Genomic DNA, 15,808 nt, shown 5'->3' on the forward strand with positions numbered 1-15,808 from the left:
GTTAGACATTGTGAGCCCACGTTTCAGCCTAGTCTGAGATTGTGCGAGAGATGCGCCATGCCTTGTGAGGCCACAAGGCTTTAGCATCAAAGCCAGGGACGGTGGAGGAGTCTTGTCGGTGCCATGCTGCAGCTTGTCCTTGCAGGGAGAGGCAGGGATGGGGAGAAATTTCAGGGCTTTCAGAACTGGCTCCCATGCGTGGGACATCCCCAGTCCCCACAGAGCTGATCAGAGGAAGCTGAACGCAGAGCACCTGAGCATTTCACAGCCCTAAAAAATGCTGCTGCAAAGGTGGTTTGTGTTTTGAAAATAATGTCACCTTGCTTTGCACACAGACCTGCTGCAGCTTCTTTTGCTGCAAATGGTGCCGTCAGTGGGTTGGGGGTCTCTGCTTGGGGTGGCACACGTCCTCGCGGTGCCTGGGCACACATGGGCTCAGCCGAGCTCGCCTGCTTCCTCCTCTCCACCTCGTAACGGCTAAAATACTTACCTGAGGAGACTGCAGGTGACTAGCATAAGCCCAAATAACAAGGATCAAAAGTCCCGTTGCCCTCAGTGGTGGACTATACACTGCTTGGGCATTTTTTTACTGATTTATCAAGCTCATACCTAACTGGCCCTTGTGGCTTCTGCTTGCCCAAGGCACTGAGCCTGCTCTGAGCTTCATTAACCACTTGCATTTTAAAGCTAAAGCCTTGAAGCCTTCCTTGAGCAGCTCCTCACACCTGGCAAGATTTCCCTGTGAAAGTCTCCTGCTACAACATTCTCAATCTTCACGTTGGCGATTGAAAACTCGTCACCTGTGCGGATACAGGTGCACCGATCCCAGCGTGGGTGATGCTAGCCGGCACTGTTTGCCTGGGCTCTCCTGGCTACACACATCTGCGTTTATCTGTTTTCTCTCATCTCACGCACAAGTGCTAGGGCTGTCAGATGATGGTTTTGCTCTGCGTTTGCAGAGGGGAAGTGTGCCAGGGGATACCGCTGTGCGACAATATTCCCAGACTATGTGATTGGAGTAAACTAAGAGTATGACTAACAACAAGCAAATAGCCTTAACATGTTAAAAACGACCTTAATGATTTTCACTCTTCAAGCCTGTTTTCACATTGCATTTATGCTTTAAGGTTTCAGCTGAACTTATGTTATTCAGGCATTTCTGAAAAGTCTACACTTTAATGGGTTCAAACGACTAAGTTGAAAATGAAATTTCAGTAATTAAAGGGCATGTAAGGGGAGGTGTTTCATTTAGGTTTTTGTTTGTTTGCTTTCATCTAAAGGCCTCCAGTGTTTTTGTATCTATTCTATAAACAGGATAATATAAAATCATCTAGTTACAGAATAAATGAAAAGTCAAATTATTCGTTATATTTATATGGCCCTAAAACATGTTGCAGAATTGTATTTATTACTCAGAAAAAAAACCCAAAACAATAAAAGTTCTTATTGAGTAGACGATTATATGGTATTACAAAAATCTGCCTTCCAGTGGAATCCTTTGGCCTGCATATGTACAACACTATAAATCTTGCTAAATATTTGTTTCAGAAATTGTCCAGAAGGATGAACAGATTGATTTTCCAGACCTAAATCATTTCAACACCAAATAGTACTCTGGAGAAAACCGTGTTTCTCTTCTTGTTGTTTGCAGACACATTAAGATCACACACTGAGCTGCAGCAGTTCAGCTTTCTGCTCCTTTTTGCTGGTTTGATAGTGACAAGATGGAAAAGACACAGCTTTGAGAGACTACCTAAATAAAAGTAGCTGAGGAAGGGATAAAAACCCCATGGCAAAATTAAGAAACTAATGAACCCGTTTCATTAATTCTGAACTTACAGACTGAATTTCTGCCTGTGTATTTGCATGAATTTGAAAACCTGAAGAAGGACCAAAAAAAAAAAAAAAGGAATGTAGGACTTTTTTTCATAAAATAAAATACCTTGTAAAGGGTTTGGGTTTTAGAAAATAAAACATTTTCTTACTTTTTTACAAAAAGTTAGCAAAACCTATATTTTCCTGTTAAACTTGTCAAACTGTCAGGTCAGCATTTTGCATAAGGAAAAATTTTCAGCTATAAAAATTTTTACTTGTAAATTGTTTATAATTTAATACCTCTATTTAATGGTGTTCTGATTAATTTTCCCCAAAGCATTTGCTGCTCTGTTCTGAGCTCACTGCTTCAATTTATATTCTATAGCTGTGATTTTAAAAATGCTACAATATGTATTTCTTCAAATGAAAAGAATATTTTTTTCCAAATGCACTGAAAGGATATCCCATGTGATATACCTTCCTATTAAAGACAATACATACTCAGAACTTAGGCACTTAATATTGTGCCTTTAATTCACTGGTGAAAGCCTGATGCCATACTTTTCCCGTTTGTACTGCAGGCTCCTGCGCGGAGCAGCGTGCTTGCCAAAGACGATATTCACAGATCTTTAACAGCAGAAAGAAAAAAAACCTACATTACATCAGAGCTCATTAAAAACTGAAAAGTAAGGAGTGGTTTTTCTCACTTCTGTCATTCATAACATGCATCAAATACAATTATATGTGTGTGCACTCATCAGTAACACTTTACAACTGGAGTTTTACCAGACTTCTAAGGCCCAGAAGTACTGATCCAGTTTCGGCTGGTTTTATGTACGTTGATCAATTTTAATAAATTGATTTTTAAAATATAGGGGCCTGATTCTGCTTCATCTCTGGCAAACATGAGGAGTTATCTCCAGTCTTGTCAAGTATGAACATATTGTACAGCTCTTATGAGACCAGACTTAGACCCATTATCATGTCTGCTAGATCAAATTCTCCTGAAAGCTAAATGAAAATTCAGGCTCAATATACATTTTCTAGAGATTTGCATCCCTTTAATGCAGGCATCTAGCTAGAGCACTACGTAAAGGACGCTAATGTTTGTTTATATGTGTCATCATTTAGTGTAAAGAGACTTCAGTGTGAAACACCTTTTTCTTCATCGAGGATGAAGCCTTCAGCTGGCAAGTCATTTCTTTGTCTTCAAAAAGTTTTTGGGTTTGTTCGGCTTTTTTTCCTGACAGGCTCGGCTTAAGAGAATAACGGTAATAAATGCCTCAAGAGAAGTCTGCTTGCAAGTGCAGTATAGATCTGTGGAATCTATAGAAAAGGGAAAAGAGGAATTTCCTAAACACAGCCACAAGCTCTATCATTTACACTCTAAGCCTCTTTGGATTGCAAATAAACAAATAAGCCTCTTGCATTTAGTCCCTACTTCTGAAAAAGCACTGTATCATTTAGAAAGACCCTAAAAGCCATGTGGAAAGGTAGATTTTATGCATCTTAAAAAAAAAAAAAAAAAAAAAGGTTCAACACCTATTTATCAAAACTCTCATTTCCTATTAAGTAAATGAAATTGAATTGTTGGTGTTACAGTGGTTTAGTGGGTTTCTCCTCGTCTAAATGAGCACAACCTGCTGGATCCAGCAAATTCATTAAAAATGTGCTTTTACAGGGTAGAGGGCTTTAGGAGCTGCACAAACCCATCAGACTTTATGAGTTTTCAGACCAATTTCATTCACAGGGTGCGAGTGAATATCTCCCAGTTCCCAGAGAACCTCCCTTCACAAATAAAAAGAGCAGAGATAAGTTGGGAGACATGCAAGGTAAGCATAAAATATAATTAAAACATATTTGCATTCTCAGTCTATTGCAGCTGTTAATCTTATTGATTAGCAGTTCTTCCATCTATGAGTCATCCCAGAGATCTACTCACAGGGGGTCTGAACCCAAAATCACTCTAGTTTTCAAGGATGCCCATGAGTAAATATTCAGGTGTAATTCCATGTAGGCTGAAGACCAGCAAACCTACAGTATGAGGTGACAAAACATGTGTCCACTTTAAATCTATGAAGTTAATGGGATCATTTACATATATGTTAAGTGCATACTATATACACTTACTAGATCAACACTGGCTCTCTTTTTGTGTGCAGGAGGTTCAAAAACCAAGACAAGCAAAGTAGGCTGCGAAGCACAAATTTCCTCCACTTGATATCTGCAAGATACACTTTGTGGCCAGAAAGTGAAAATAAAAACCAGGTAAATTCTGTGTTACTGCACTAATATCAGACAGCTGACTATAATTTTCCACTTACATCCCATTTCACATAAGTGTTAAATATCAATCCTGCTGGTGTTTTATGAACTTTACTCATAACGGTTACAGATGGCACTAAAACCAGGTCCCTTGTTTGGCTGTTCTTTACAATCCTTTTCTTGTACTTGTGGGTTATACATCTGTTGGAAAAGCATGCCAAGGTAAAATCTCTTGGTCAAAAAATAACCCAACAAAACAGGTGCTTGAATATTCAAATAAAGATGGGCTGAACATGTAGTGCAAGATGGTCCTGAATGCTCATGTTTCCCTCCCTTATTTAAATCTGACATTTCCGTATTATATGACCCTGTTGTCCTACATAGAGTCTTGCTATGTGCAGCAGCTCTCCAGCCAGTGTCAGGAAAGCTCTGGGTGAATCGCTACCCAAAATGGCCATACCACATGCCGATGGTCTTGACAACTGTTAACTCCTTCCACATGCTTCCCCCATCACCCCAAGCTGAAGTGTCCTACACTCTTTTGTCTCTGTTTATGGAGACCTGTAGCAGGTTGTTCCCTTCATATCCTCAGGATGAGTCTCCTTCATCCTCCTCAGGAATGCATCTAATCTAGGAAAAGTACCTCAGTTCCTGCTAAGCATTTTGAAGGGAGGGGGCAACAAGAGAGTTACCCCCTCCAGATTCATAGTCTGATATTTCAGATATTCAATTGCCAAATTCTAAAGCTGTTTACAAACTTTTTTATGTACCAGCCTTCAAGGGCAGTCACAGTACATGCCTAGAAAAGTGCAGTTATATGGGAAATCTCATACATGGGAGTTTGGCTTGTAGTTGGGATTACATGCTGGTTTGACATGTTCTGTTTAGGGAAAGTAGACTCACACTGAAGGGTTTTGTGCTGGTTCGGCACTCTGTAAGTATGTTTAGGATTTCAGGAATACTTCAGTGGTTATTAAAATCAAAACCTTACAGATAAGAGGATGCAGATAGCCACTGGTTGAATTAAATAAATGCCAAATGCATAGAGAGGTCCACCCAGGAATTTCTGGGTACGTGGATTTATGTCTTCGTACACACCTACCAAGGAATGTTTTGCGTTCCCAGATGTGAAAGCCATGCCCAGCTATTTATTTGCACGTATATGGTCATGGATCTCCTCACAGCGTAAACATTTGTATTTTGAAAGATAGGCTTTGGACAGTAAAAAATTTTACAGTTCTTGTCTTCTCTGTCCTAAGTTATTTAAGTTTTAAAAGTTCATGACTTATTTCTTAATTTTTAACTACTGTATGAATGATTTTACCACTGTAGCAAATGTTTCCAATATTTTTTCAAACACAAAACCACTAAGCAATCTTTGTATTTACTGTGCTTTGCTTTAATACATAAATCAAAAGACAATAACAAGCCTAATGTCAAAGAAAATTTTTGACACTTCATACATTAAATAAAAGCAGCCGATAAACAGTTTAGATGAAATTATGGCTTGAAATGTAGTTCCCAAGAGGACTGTGGTTCATAAATTGTTTTTATACTGCCTCTGTCATTGTTGATTTGAGATATGCACAAGACACCCACAGTCATTACCAGTGCTACCATTAGTTAACCTGCCTTTGCTCTGACTGATATTTAGACACACGGAGACTACCAACCATCTATTTCTGTGAAAAATGCGTTGTTTGGTTGTCATCACATGTGTAGCATGTTGCTTTCTATTTGAAAGCTTGACACATAATAAAAAAAAATTGAAGAAAATCAGCCTTTAAGTTTTGACCATGCCTGAATCCCAGAAGCTTCTGTAGCTACTTTGGGTACTCAAGGGGAGGGTGTTTTCCAATCAATACAACAGTATTTGATTGATAATTGACCTAAACTCATTGACTCGCAAAGATGAACCATTTCAAGCTTATCAGTTCTTTATTTCATCATAGGTCTCAAACCTCTTTGAAGGACATACTTTCTTTTTCTTTTAATCTTTTTCTATAGCTAATCACTGCTTCAAATCACTGCTTCAAAGATTCTGGTCTGGGTTTTGCCAGAATATTTATATTTACTTGGAAATTAATATGCCAGTGTTCACCTTAAGTGTGGGAAGTGGTGAATCGCTTGTGTGGAACTAACCATTATGATCTCCAGCAAGGTTCAGAGCAAGAACTTTATTTCTTGCTCAGTTCTTCTGGTGGAAGAAAGTGTTTTTTCACAATACCTGAGATTATGTAGTATTGCACCTTTCACATTAAGGTCTTGGTCCTTCAAAATTGCACTCTCCATGCAAACATTTTCCTCTTATAGGAACAGAATGGTTCATTGAGCTATGCTCTCTGTTACTTCACCCCTGAATACTTCAAAATAGAGTTAAGAGACAGCTAAGAGTTAACTCAAGCATTCACTATAGAAATATTCTAATAACAATGAATTATAAATAAAACATCCACAGACAAATCTAGCAAAATGATAAATTTATTAAGTGTACCACTTAGGGTTTTTATAGGTCAAGGTACCCTCTCTCTACAAGCAAAGGTGGTAAGCTTCTCAAAGTGCCCTTAATCATTATGCTAACTATGTGACAGCACATTTGCTGAAAGCTATACAAATGGAGCATTGTACCTGAATGGCAACTATATGCTTTCAGCACAAACAAAACTAATAGATTTTAAGAGAGACTTTATGCCTTCAAGAGCAACTAGTCTTTAAAGAGTATACATCCTTAGCACAAATCCTGATGATGAAGTATGTGCAAGCAGAACTCTTAAAAGAGCGTATGTGAAAGAGAGTCTACATGGCCCAGCAGATTTCCTATTTGCTGTGCTTTCAGTTCACTCTTCTAACACCTCTTCACAGAGATTTTACAGCAATACACATTCATTTGAAGAAACAAGTGGGTTTATCCAAAATAAACCATAAATATATTCCCACTCCTCTACTCATGACATTTGTTGCCATTGTTTCGTAGGGAACGGTATAGCTAGCTGATAGCACCGTTATTTTTCCTGCTGACAATTTTTGCTAGGAGGTGCCACTGACACTGCAGAAAAACTGTAGAAGCTGGCTGGCAGCTAGCATGCTAGATTTGTAAAGTGAGCCTTGGCAACTGTGCGCATACAGAGCTGTGGGGCCAAACTGAGAAATACAAACACCTATTGCGCTCATACAAGTCATGAATTTTTCAACGGGGAGATTCACACCAATAAATTGGGCACATAAGCATAACACATGCAATTAGCTTAGAAAAAAATTAACCAGAAGTGGAAAACTCCTAACCTGTACTATTCGTCAGGGAAGGTTGACATTGCCTTTTTTGTTGTTGTTTTATTTCCTTATTTAAGTATAATGGAAAGGCTGCTGCTTTACTTCCAATACCATTAAAGCATATAATTCATTCCTCTGAAACCACAGACTTTTCCTTATTTTCTTTCTTTTTTAATTTTCTTTTTTTTTCTTTTTTGAGGGGGTGGGTGTAAAACTAATCATCCAGTGAAGGGTTTACCCTTTTATGGTATGAGGAGTTGATCTCACCTTTGGGCTGTGTCCAAAGAAAAAATCTACAGAGAAGAAATGTATTCCTGCAGGGCCATTAAACTTGCACTAGGCATTAACATTGATAGTATGTTGATCTAGCTTCTGTCCTCTCTACTGCTCTCATTAAAGTGACTAACAACCTTTCCTTCATCAGATCCCACTCCTTTTTACTGAAATCTCTGCTACCTTCAACACATGGGACCAAATTTTTCTTCTCAAACCTTTGAGCTTCTTAGAGCTTCCTTCACTCTTCTCCCTCGTAGCCAAGTAACTCTTCTCCCTGCTTTCTCCTCTTTTCTTTCTTGCTGCAAAAAGAGAAATCCACAATGAGATTCAGAGCGTATCCAGACCAACGTTGTCTTCCGTGCTCAAGACAGGAATTGCAAGTATTTTAGCTGCCTCATATCTAAGCCAGAGATTAAGAAATTCTACTCTTGAGCACAGCCTAACTCTGGAGTTTCCTAAATTCAGCCAGCACTAACTCCACTGTGGACCATAGATTTTCTCCTCAGATGTGGGTTCCCCACCTGAATGCACCCTAAATTAAGCTAATAGTGGCTGTCTGCCCTCTGCCTGGCAATTGGTGAGGGCTACTCAAGAACCAGGCATCAGCCTTTTGCCCCTCAAGAAGCCATCAGCATGGGTACAGGAGGGGAAGAGACATCTGAATCAGACCAATAGCTCTGAGCAACTCTGCTCCTTCCCTTTCTGATGTTCCTGTCCTGCCCTGGACTTTCAGGCTTGGTAACGCTGCTAGGACTGTTGTCCTCTAACCCCTGCACGCTTGCAGTAGTGACAAGGTTGATCCCCAGTCTGGTAATGACAGGGAGATATCCCGGAAGGAGTGGAAACGTGTCTGCATGCACCCAAAAGAGAATGAAGTCAGCCAGGCTGCTAGGCAGCTGTTGGAGAGGCAGTAGGTGTGATCATGGACAGGAGTGGTGCATGGAAAGGGGATTAACGCGAGTGCCAGGGGACACCCCTGCCTTGCTTCTGGAGATTAAATGTGCACAAAGGTACATGTTCCACCTCTACATTGTCCCCTCTGCTTCGTCATTTTTCTTGATTATTCCATTACATTCCCAGTTATTTGTTGTCCCTGGTGTTCTTTCTTCTATGTAGCTTTCTCGGACAAACCCTAGCCCAAAACTCAAGTCCAATCCCTCCATTTTTCCTTGTGACTACCTAAAGCTTTCTCCAAACCTCCTGACCTCATCTCCCTTCACTCTATACACATGAAAATTATCATGGTTACTCTGTCTGGTAATCAGCTCTTCTAAGTTGGCCAGGGTCACCTGTACGGCATTTTCTAGGTTAGGTTGCCAGCATCAGGTAAAGTATGCCGAGCGTAACCCTGCACCGGAGTGGAGCTGAACTCCTGCGTTTGACAGCATCCCGCCATGGCTTACAGCACAGTTTCCTGACAACAGGAAAAAAAGCCTGCTAACAGCCCACCTCAGCTCTTGACTTAAAAGGTTAAGATTCAGTTGTTAAGATTTCTTCTCTGCACACTTAAGGATTAATTATTGCCAATGGGCTAAAAAAAATATTAGCCACAGAAGAAGTATTCTAAATTGTTTTCTTTTGATGTCAGTTAATGATTTAATTTTTTCAAGGGCTTATGAGAAATGGACTGCTTATTCTGGAACAGGTATATAAAGTGACTTGCCTATATGTGGAACACACAGAAAGAAAAGACTTTTCACATAGTCCAAGTACAAACATGCCTGACCTACATTTGGTGCCTCTCTTGCTTGTTCTTCCTGTGTGAGACTTAGTGTGGCATTACCTACTTTTATTTTTAAGATTTTTTTAAGGGTTTTTTTGTTTTTTGTTGGGTTTGGGGGTTTTTTTTTTAGAAAAGCAACTGAGGAATGTAGACACATTCACAACTAAAACAACCTCTTTTTATTCTTGACTGTTTTAACCCTCTCCGCTGAGAACAGTCCCTTGAGCCAAGGTTTATAGTCAATCACCAAAAAAAAGTGGGGGGTCCATTACCTTCCCCTTTTAATTGTAGGGCAGGGGCCTTTAACTTTCCATGAGGCTTTAGTAAGAATTTCTTCTGGGCAGAATTTCCTTGAACCTGGTAATCAAGACCACAGGATACGTGTTAATTGTCTTTGACATGCAGAATTATCTGCATTTACCCAAGCTAATAACATCACCCCAGACATGCCGGTTTTTAAACACATGGTTTAAAATCATCTATAAATTCAATTACTATTCAAATAATGCAAAGATTGATAAACACTAGAAAAGCTGAAAGAAATGAAGAGAAATACACAATTTTGTCCTTAATTCACCATGTTTGATTTCTATTCCCTGCAAGACTAACACGGCTTGGGAAATCACTCCTGTTTATAGTTCCTGTTCTACTAAGGCAAAATTGCATTGATTAAACATCAAGTTGCAGTCTTACGTTTGAATGAACTTGCTTCTCTCTGCTAAAGTCAATAATCTTGGTGATATGTACAACATTTTCATTTCCCTGAACATGTTTTTTTCTCGGTGTCTAGCTGTATAAAATGTTAGGAAGAAAAAAAAAAAGAAGAAGAGAAACATCTTGTGGAAAAGTAAGGGTAGAAATGACTGGGTATAGTGGTTCTGAATCAAAGCATCTGTAAGCATTTTTAGAGCTTTAACAATTTTTTAAGTGTTTGTATAATTTCTACTTTGAAAGAATATCATAGCTGGTAAATGTTAACTAGGTATAAGTAATAGGTAAACAAATTTGACACAGTTCCATTTAATTTTCTCTTTGTAATTTACTCACAAAACACGCTGAGATTGATTTAAACAATATTAATTGCTCAGAATTACTTGATTAATATTTTCTTAAAATTCATAACTCATTTTCTTTACCCATTACTTAGCAGGTTTTCCACGTATAGCATTTCAAAGACAAAACTGGAAGCTAGTGTGGTTAGCCAGCAATCATATTTTCATGACCAAGCTATATAATTTGACGAGAATAACATCTTTTTGTTTTCTAATTTAGTCTATTTATTTGCTAAAGACATCTATTTTTCTTTGCTCCATTTCCTCATTCCCACCCAAATCTTAAGTCTTGTCTTACACTATTCTTGTGGTGCACAGGCACGAATGTTCCATATTTTATACTGCAATAAAGGCTTCACTTAGTAGCACTACTATGTTTTATTTGTGAAGTAGTAATAATGTGTCCTGATAAGGTGATTAAGATTGTCACAATTAGTTTATCCTGACATAATTTTCACATTCAGATCCAAAATGTGGTGAACATTCAATAATTCTCACTTTAAAAGCTGCCTTTCAGCAAATATTCTTGTTCTTTGTTACAACATTGACTGGAAAATGATATCTCAGCATAAAGATTGTGTAATGGGTCTGTGTATCTCTATAGCCACAGCTTCCATCCAGAGTTAATTGAAGGAGAATTAACAGGCTCAATATTCATTCATGCAAGTGTCAAAGCCAATAATCATGGAAAAAAACATTGCAATAATAGTTAAACCTTGCTAATAATTATAGTGCTGCACTGCTCTACCCAGTCTCTTTTCCCTTGCTCTAAATCAACTGGACAGAGGACAGTACACATTGTGGTATCTTCCTTCCTGCAGTTATTCTGCATCTACCACACTGAGTTGTATCATTTTACTGTGAATGGCGGCAGCTGAAAGCCCAATGAATGGATATCGAATGCATATTGAAGATGACAGTATGAAGATGACAGAACAGTGTGAAGCTGAAGACAACAGGACAGTGAATTCAAGGGGGAAAATAAAGGTTAAGAAGTGAAGTAGTATTTCTGAGATTTTTTTTTTTATCAGTAAGTACTGTTTATTACTGAAAATAAGTTGATTCTAGGGTAAGAACGTGAGTGGTTTTAGGCACAGGATTGGAGCATAAAAAGGAAAGTACGTAAATGCATCCGAAACTACATCAGGCTCTGCTGGGGTCCTGCCCTTGGGACAATCAGCCTTACCAGGAGCTGGCTTGGCTGGGGACCCCTCAGCCCTGGTGGGGATGGGTGCCCTGTCCTGCCCCGTGAGCTTTCCAGCTGTGGCTGAGCTCTGTGCTCTGATCCTTCCGCGTGTTTAATTCACATCAAAAGCAGACAGATTGACCTGATGTGCCTGCCAGGGTCCTTGGTATAACTGGCTGGGCAAGTTGGTGGCAGCACCCACCTGAGAACAGGATGGCTAAGGGGAATGAGAATGGACTAACACACTTTGCTGCCCTCAGCCTCCTTCTTCGCCCAGTTTTTTTTCTTCCTTTGTCACGATGGAGCTGCCTGACCAGACAGCTCCTTGCTTCACTGCCTTCAGATGTCTCTACACTTTCCTCTGAAGCTGTAAAATCATGCCATGAATCACAGCAGCGATGAGACATGAGTGCAGACAGACAGAACAAGAATTCTGGCTGTCAGTCCTGTGCAGCAAAAAGCTCTCCCGGGTCAAAGAGGTGGGTATGCTTTTCAGCAACGTAAAACTAATGGGTGAAACCTTCAATTAAAAGCAGAGATGGCCCTCCGGATCAGAGTGCTTAGGGCAGTAATCACCTCTCACAGTACTGGCCCCTCCACCTTCAAGACTTTAGGCTTTGGTGCCTGAAGTGACCCCAGCAGAATGTGACAGAGTCCTCACCCCCTGTCAGAAGCCCAGGCGTTACTGCTTTTGCTTGGCTAGCTTCCCATTCAGTCATAATCCTTCCTTAAATTTGGTAGATGCAAATAAGAGGTTATTTTAAAAACAGTCCCACATCCATCTGCATCTTGCAGCTTTTGTTATTCCAGTACACCACCTTGAAAGGCGGGGGGGACTGGGGGGGACTGGGGGGGACTGGGGGGGGCTCTACCTGTTTGTTTTTATGCACAGTAAGGCATGACTTTGCACTGTGGTGACAGTAGTTATAACTCCAGGACTGAATAACCTGAAGACAGTGGAAGCATTTTAGAGGCACAGTGAGTGGCACCAGGGGAACAAGCATTTGCAGAAAAGATTTCTACATGTAAAGAGAAGTTGTGAGAACACATTTCAGGCTGTAACTTCCATTATCAATTAATTCTCTTCATTTGTATCATCCAAGTTCAAGCATAAAGCAACTGGAACAAAAACAAGCAATGTTTACATTTTACCAGGCTTTTTTTTATATTCAATTAAGCATCTTTGCTGCTATTTACATAGTTGAATGGCACTACATTTACACCATGCAATTTCATGTTATTTCTATCTAAATATTTCTTTAAACCCAGATGTAGGTTCAAATTAGTTGTGAAAGAAACACTAAAATAAAATAAACTTCCAGTGGGGGGTGATCACAAATTACTCTAAAACTGAAGAGCAAGCTTGTTAAAATACAAAGTGAAAAGCAAACAATATTAAACCAAGCTGAATAAACGAGGAAAAATAACACACAAGGATGCCTTTAAAAAGGTTTACCTTATTGCAATAGATTCTGCGGATTACAGGTAAATTAAAATTCAATGGGACTTTTAATTCAAGCTGCATGAAGTGACACAGTAGTTTAAAATAAAAGCTCGTTGTGCATACCTACATGGTCGGAAATTCCCGTAGTGCAACTGAAAGCAGAATTTACCCCTTCTTCCTTTAATTCTAGTTAAATCGCAAACGGCAATTTCATTCTTCCATCCTGTTTCCTCCTTGAAATCTGCTGCCAAAGCACACACTCCCTCAGAAGCCTGCCAAATTCTACATCATTTAAAAGTAAACTTTAGGAGAAAGAATGGAAAAGCACAATCTCAAAACAACTAGCTCATAACCTTCCTTCGCTCTTGTTTGTCTGACATCATGTTTCTCTCTCAGATGCAGTCTTATACCTAATTTAGACTGAAAAATCCTCAGTGGTAACCACGGTTTTATTCCTTCTACATTTTTTTTCCATTCCACAGATGATGTTATGTACAAATAATAAGCCAGATCTTTAAAGCTGTACATTTCCAAATTCCACGCAAGTCTCGGGAAACTGTAGGTGCTGAAGAAGAAAATCTGAGCATAAAAAAAAAAATCTTCTTCACTTTGAGATTTTTGGGTGGTATGTTTTCAAACCACTTTATCTGGAAGATTTCATGTATCACATGGTAGCTGGACATTCATTTCCACATGTCCTTGATTTTCAGATTTCCAGTAGTTGGACAATGGTATCCACAGAATAGTTATCAATGGTTTGTTTTGCAAACAGAAAGGTTGATCAAGTGGGGTTCTGAAGAGATCCGTCTGGTGACTAATTCTTGTCAATGGCTTCATGAATGATACAAATGATAAACTACAGAATATACATAAATTTTAGACATAAATTTTATACATAAAAGATGACATCAAACTAGCAAGAGCTTCATGCAGGCAGAAGGGCAAGACTGCAATTCAAAATGATCTTCATAAAATGGAAAAGTGGTTGGGGAAAAAATAGAAAGTTATTACACTTTCTGGAGTCATCAATTGCATAATTAGATGGAGAGATCCCAGTTTGGCATAATTTTTTAGGGAAGAATTTACTGATTATTGTGGAACACAGGCTGAACATAAACCATCAACATCACATTACCATTAAAAATAGCAAACAGCTAGTAGCAGATATTAGCAGATGTGCAGGCTGCAAGATAAGTGAGGAAAACCTTCAATTCCACTCAATGCGGGAGAGGTCTAGTTGCCTTACTGTGCCCAGTCTTAACCATAGAATTTCAAGAAAGGTACAGTTGAGTTAAAGAGCCAGGAAAACACACTAGACATTTAAGAAGTGTAATATTTAAAAAAAAATATATATTAAAACAGTTTTCCAGTGTAAAGAAAAGAATGCTGAAGAGGAACATATTAATCAAATATTTAGAAGTCAGCTATAAAGAAGAAAAGAATAGCCTGCTCTCCATGTTGATGGTAACCAGAAGATGCAGCAGGCTTCAGCAGCAGCAGTAGAAGACTCAATGAAGATTCAGGAACAACTTTTGTCAGTGAGAGAGAAATACTGAAATAAATCACCTGGAGAAGAAAGGAGTCATCTCTGGAAATCTGTGAAAATACAAACCTCTGCCAGGTATGCTGCTCTTGACAGACGATCACACCTTGCAGCAAAAGGTGAAATATATGCCATCCAGCCTTTTGTTTCCTCTGACTTCTTTTAGTCTTCACAGTGTAAGCTGAGATATCTGGACAAATTAACTTTAATATTGACAGCCTTGGAGTCTAATTTTTTTCTGAAAACATTTTGGCTTTGTTTATTTGAAAAATAGAAGAAGACTGTTTTGTGCTGTCAAAAGCCTCGTCAGCATACTCACACTGAAGAAGTTAGTGGTCATTTTCTGATTGTGCCACCATCCATCCAACACACTTCTTCAGCTACCTTTCAGTTCCTTTATTACTATGAATTTTGACAGGGCCCTCTGCACAAGGTCAGCCCCTGCTCAGATGAATGTTCTCCACTTGATTTCATTTTATTATTAAGGTGCACTCTCCTGAAAGTGAAGGGTTAATGACACGTAACAAATTATACAGAAATTTCTTTAAGGAAGAGATTCATTTTAGGCCTACACCTACAGAACAGAATGACAATGATTGATCTTCTCACCACTCAGCAGCGTCGGCAAAGCTACAAACATATATTGTTTTTACTCCTCTGGGAGTTATTTATGGAGCAAAGGGAGGGTGGATAGCACTTCCTTTGAAGTCAAACATCTTGCTTGGATAAGGAGATATGTTGCATGAAACGAAAGTAATAAAAGGACAAAATGCTTTATTAAATCTTCTTTATCACAATATTGTGTTCCAATAGCATGATCTAATTAAAGACGTATATGAACCTCTTTTCATCTGAGGATTAGTTCAGAGGCCTTCATTTATTCTGAAACAAACACACTGCTGAAAAGTTTCCAAGATTTCCAGTGATGTATTCTTTCCATTTTCTCTAATAGGTGTTGATGCTTTAACTACCTCTTCAAGATTTGTTGGGGAGTTGGGGGGGGAAGGCAGCACTTTTTGAAAGGAAGAAACAAATTATTTCTTTATTATCAAAGCAGCAAGAAATATACTGGTTAGTCATTTAGTATAGCAAAACTTCATAAGTTGTATAGGCAAAACAGTGGATAGTTCTTAAGTGTATTTCCTTGCTTACAGGTAGTTCATTTCTCTTCAGCTCTTTCCTTCATATGCAAGAGGTGTAATATCAGATGATTTAAAGACACCCTGAACCAAAA

At 39.0% G+C, this 15,808-nt stretch overlaps 1 long non-coding RNA gene across 2 annotated transcripts in view; it reads right to left on the reverse strand.

Moving 5' to 3' along the window:
* Positions 1 to 6,543: 6,543 nt before the first annotated feature.
* Positions 6,544 to 15,808, reverse strand: part of LOC129206414 (uncharacterized) — a 34,932-nt gene continuing 25,667 nt past the window's right edge. For both annotated transcript variants that reach the window (XR_008577127.1, XR_008577128.1), the window contains 2 exons: positions 9,622 to 9,706; positions 6,544 to 7,925 (listed from right to left, as the gene is read on the reverse strand). This is a non-coding gene — a long non-coding RNA (uncharacterized LOC129206414). The remainder of the gene's footprint in view (positions 7,926 to 9,621; positions 9,707 to 15,808) is intronic.

The sequence above is a fragment of the Grus americana genome, chromosome 4, assembly GCF_028858705.1.
Source record: "Grus americana isolate bGruAme1 chromosome 4, bGruAme1.mat, whole genome shotgun sequence".
NCBI lineage: Eukaryota > Metazoa > Chordata > Aves > Gruiformes > Gruidae > Grus > Grus americana.